This window comes from Triticum urartu, chromosome 7, assembly GCF_003073215.2.
Source record: "Triticum urartu cultivar G1812 chromosome 7, Tu2.1, whole genome shotgun sequence".
Lineage (NCBI taxonomy): Eukaryota > Viridiplantae > Streptophyta > Magnoliopsida > Poales > Poaceae > Triticum > Triticum urartu.
The window spans coordinates 16,004,911-16,009,426 of record NC_053028.1 but is presented as its reverse complement, the minus strand read 5'-3'; the positions used below and the strand labels follow the sequence as shown (position 1 = coordinate 16,009,426).

Here is a 4,516-nt window from a genome sequence, read left to right as displayed (position 1 = left end):
CCTCCTAACCCTAGGTCGAACCGGCTTTGGTGGTCTTATTGAACAAATATGAAAAAAAAAAGATAACGTTCTGAGACATCACCCGGTGGACATGTATATCAGTATATGGATGCAGATACTCTTTGTTGCCTTTTATGGTGCTCCCTCCAACCGGTTGATATCTTCACGCTGCCATCGCCGTTCACTGCCTCCCCATGTGCACTGCAAAATTCCATCGGCCAATGTAGGCCGTCACTGTCCATCCAAATGCACTTGTATATAATTTAGGAGAAGTGCCGTTCGCTCTTGAATCCAACCATATAGGGATGTAAGTAAACACGCAACTAAACTTCATGTGCAAGCTGCGCTTGAGTCTAGTCATTGGGTTGTTTGATGCCTGTAGTACATTTTGAACTAAACTTCTCACATTTTGTGGGCCTGGGGATCCTTGCTCTTCCATTTTGAAATTTGAACTAATGCCGGTGCTGTAGTTCGTAACGCTCAAGCCGTTATCCTGCTGCTATGTGCAGGGTTTCAACTTAGTTCGTAACGCTCAGCTCTGCTTGCTGCAGGACTGAACACATGTTCTAATCGGGAAGAAGCTGAGGCAGCTGCGGTTCTGCCCGGCCTTCAACACTGATCTATGAGGAGCTGAGAATAGCTAATAAGCGCAGAAACCAGGGACCAGCAGCGGCGAAACTTTACAGCTGATCGAGGATGTGACGAAGGCCCTCTACGCCTCCAAGATCTGCAGCTACGCCCGGGGCATGAACATCATCAAGGCCAAGAGCACGGAAAAATGATGGGTCCTCAACCTCGGTGAGCTAGCCAGGTTCTGCAAGGGTGGGTGCATCATCCGCGCCAGCTTCCTGGACAGCATCAAGAAGGCCTACGACAGGAACGGTGAGCTCGCCAAGGCAACCTCCTCATCAACAACGGTGAGTTCGCGCAGGAGATCATGGACAGGCAAGCTGCGTGGAATGGAGGAGGGTCGTTTGCCTCGCCATCAACAATGGCGTCAACACCCCCAGCATGTCCGCAATTCTGGCCTACTTCGACTCCTACCGGAGGGACATGCTTCCAGCGAACCTTGTCCAGGCCCAGATGGACTACTTCGGGGCGCAAACCCATGAGACGGTCGACATGCCCGGCTCCTTCCACATTGAGTGGTACAAGATCGCCAACTCAAAGATCTAAGCTGCTGCTGCTCTACCAAGAGACGGCCCATCAGGTTTCGTCTTCTCGGCCCTGCTTTCTCAAGTTTGCTTTATGAGCAGAACCACTGCATGTTGCTTGTTTTTTGTGTCATATGATTCTCAGAAAATTCTGTTGCTATCTCTTTTGTCTATGGTAGTATGTGAAGATCTAAGCTGCTGCTGCTCTGCTGAGCAGACAACCCAGCACGGGTTCGTCTTCTCGGTAGGCATCTTTGGTTGTTGCCAGTCACGAGTCCTTTTCCTGTAGGGGAGCAACTGCCGTTTAATTTTCATTATTTGAGTAATGAGTCCTGTATTTAATTTCTACAACTACAAGGAGATCACATATATACTCTCCAGTCTCCACTACTTCCATGTGATTTCAACCCTGGAGGGAAGACATTGTTATTCGTCGGATCTCCCCCGATGATTATTCTGAATTAGTTTGAATAAAATGTGTTTTTACCAACCTGTGTTTGATAGCCAGTGATCCTGCTGTCTCAAGGCTGCTTTATGAGCAGAGCCGCTGCCTGTTGCTTGTTTGTTGTGTCCTATGATTCTGTTGCTATCTCTTGTGTCTATGGTATGTGAAAAGTCCTTTTTTGTTTGGAAGATAAGTCATGTTTGCCTACCCTGTATCTTTTTTTCTTTTGTACTGGATCATGTACAGTACTACAATTCTTGTGTTACATAGTCAAGTTGTGACACACACTGTCAAAAGAAAGTTCCAACTATGAGCATAAGTAATCATGAAAGGGTTGGTAGTACTAGCCTCCATGTAGTTCAAAGATCAAACCTATGGTAGAGAAAACCGTGTTTTACCGACAAGAACAGAGTCCAAGTTCTGTAGGAACTTTGTTCGAAACCGGCTCATTTCGACAAAATATTACCGTACTTCGCGCCATCAAGTTTCATCTGAGATCGACCGATTTATATTCGGAAGTAACTTCCACCCATCATCGCTGGAGTGTATATATGCTGAACTCAACTGTCCTTGATTGTCAATCATCGGCACTCAGTCGGATCGGGCCGTCTCCTAGTGTGTGTCGGGCAAAGACAACTCTTCTTTGGAGTACGCAAACCAAGCACGAAGGCGTATTTTGCATGATGGAGAAGCTGCGGAGGTGGTTTGCTACTCTGCTTCCTCTCTCGGATTGTTTCCTTCTTGACTGGCGCGCAGCAATCCAACCTTGGCGTGGTCTACCTGCAGAGAAGATGGGTGCCAAAAAATGAAACAAAAGAGCAACATTTTAATTTTGATAGTATCATGGAAAGCTTTTTTGCGATTCCATGGTTTGGCGAAGACAATATGCACAACATAAACTCACTCAAGGGCATGTCACCTTGCCGGTGAATGCACCATATCTTAACTCAAATGAAATGACAGAGAAAAAATAAGAACAGTCAGTGAATTTTAAGGAAGAAAATAAACCAAGGTTCCAGCCCAATAAAAAAAACTAAGGTCCTTGATAGGAACTAGGGTTTTGCCCTGCCTAGGGCGTAGGCTATAGGGGAAGGAGGGAGGTGGGCGAGGGCTGGAGCGCGGCGGCCGGCGGCGAGGCGCCGTCCTTGCGGTTTGGGCGGCGGTGGCACAAGCAGGAGGCGTCTAGGGTTTTAGGGTTCCAGCTTCTCTGGGAGCCGGGCAATAGAATAGTCTTATTGCTTAATTCTCAAAATAGTCTTACAAGTCGTATATATAACCACAATATGAAATAAAACTAAGATAATTTGAGGGCTAAGTTTGCCCAGTGGGCCTCCTGCGGCCATAGACCTGTCCGGTCATAACATCTCTCCCTGCCTGCGCAAACAGCTCGTCCTCGAGTTGAAAGTCGGGGTAGTGCTGGCGGAACTCCTCGCGCTGCTCCCAAGTAGCGTCCTCCTCTGGTAGTCCAGTCCACTGAATCAACACGTACCAGGAGCTTCGTCGCAGCTGAGCCTTCAATGCCTTCTCTGGCTCAGGAAGGAGACGCCCGTCCGTGATCGGTGGAAGTGCCGGTGGTGCCGCGGGTGGCTCGCCGCGGAATGGCTTGAGCAGCCCGACATGGAAGACATCATGGATCCGCGCGCCTGCTGGAAGCTAAAGACGGTAAGCCACTTTCCCAATGCGTTCCAGGATAGCAAAGGGACCGGCATAGCGAGGACCGAGCTTCCTCCTCGCGCGTGGGTCCAAGGACTGCGTAGAGCGATGAAGTAGACGCAGCCAGACCCAATCACCCACATCGAACTCCGCCTCGTGATGGTGGCCATCATAGTAATGTTTGGCCAACTGCTGGGCCTGTAGGATCCGTTGCCGGACTTCCGCGAGCATCTCATCACGGCTCCTCAGAAGAGCCCCGGCTGCCTCGGTCCGTGCCAAGGCCGGATCAACAGGAAGGATCGGCGGGGGTGGCCGGCCATACACCACCTCAAAGGGCGTAGCACGGAGGGTGGAGTGATAAGAGGTGTTGTAGCAGTACTCCGCCCACGAGAGCCAGTTCACCCATGCGCGAGGTCGATCACCTATAACACAACGCAAATACACGGCAATCACCTTGTTAACGATCTCAGACTGGCCGTCCGTCTGAGGGTGGAAGGTGGTGCTCAGGCGTAGCTTCACGCCCGCCAGCCGGAAAAGGTCGCGCCACATGTGTCCCGTGAACACGGGGTCCCGATCACTGACGATTGAAGAAGGGAACCCGTGGAGACGGACAATGCCATCGAAGAAGGCCCGTGCGACAGACGCCACTGAATAGGGATGGCCAAGGGCGATGAAGTGAGCATACTTGGAGAAGCGGTCGACCACCGTGAGAATGACGGACTTGCCGCCCACCTTGGGAAGGCCCTCGATGAAGTCCATGGAGATGTCCGCCCAAACCTGAGATGGGACCTCCAAGGGATGAAGCATGCCAGCCGGCCGTAGAGTCTCCGTTTTGTTGCGCTGGCACATCACACAAGACCGTACCCAGTCACGGACCAGGGCACGATCATCGGGAATGTAGAAGTCGGCGCGGAGACGATGGAGTGTCTTCTGCACCCCCTCATGGCCCGCCGAGTGGGCGAGGCGCAACACCTGCTGGCAAAGATTGTCGTGTGCCGGAACGAAGACCCTGCGCCCATGGAGGAGCAGGCCAGCGGCGAGGCGCCACGGCTCCTCCAGCTCTCCCGCCGCCAGCTGCTGCTGCAGGAGGAGGGCGTCGGTTGCGGCAACGGTCGCCCGTCGGATGTCGGCATAGAGGGCGAAGGAGGGCCCGGTGATGATGCAGAAGGCCGCCCCCTCCGCCGCACCGTCGTCCACATCGGCGTCACGCCGAGACAGGGCGTCGGCGACGGTGTTAAGGCGACCCGGCTGGTACTCGACGGTG

The 4,516-nt window shown here is 52.2% G+C and overlaps 1 pseudogene; it reads left to right on the top strand.

Annotated features, from left to right (window-relative positions):
• Nucleotides 1–746: 746 nt before the first annotated feature.
• Nucleotides 747–1,176, top strand: LOC125518146 (annotated as a pseudogene).
• The last annotated feature ends 3,340 nt before the right edge of the window (nt 1,177–4,516 follow it).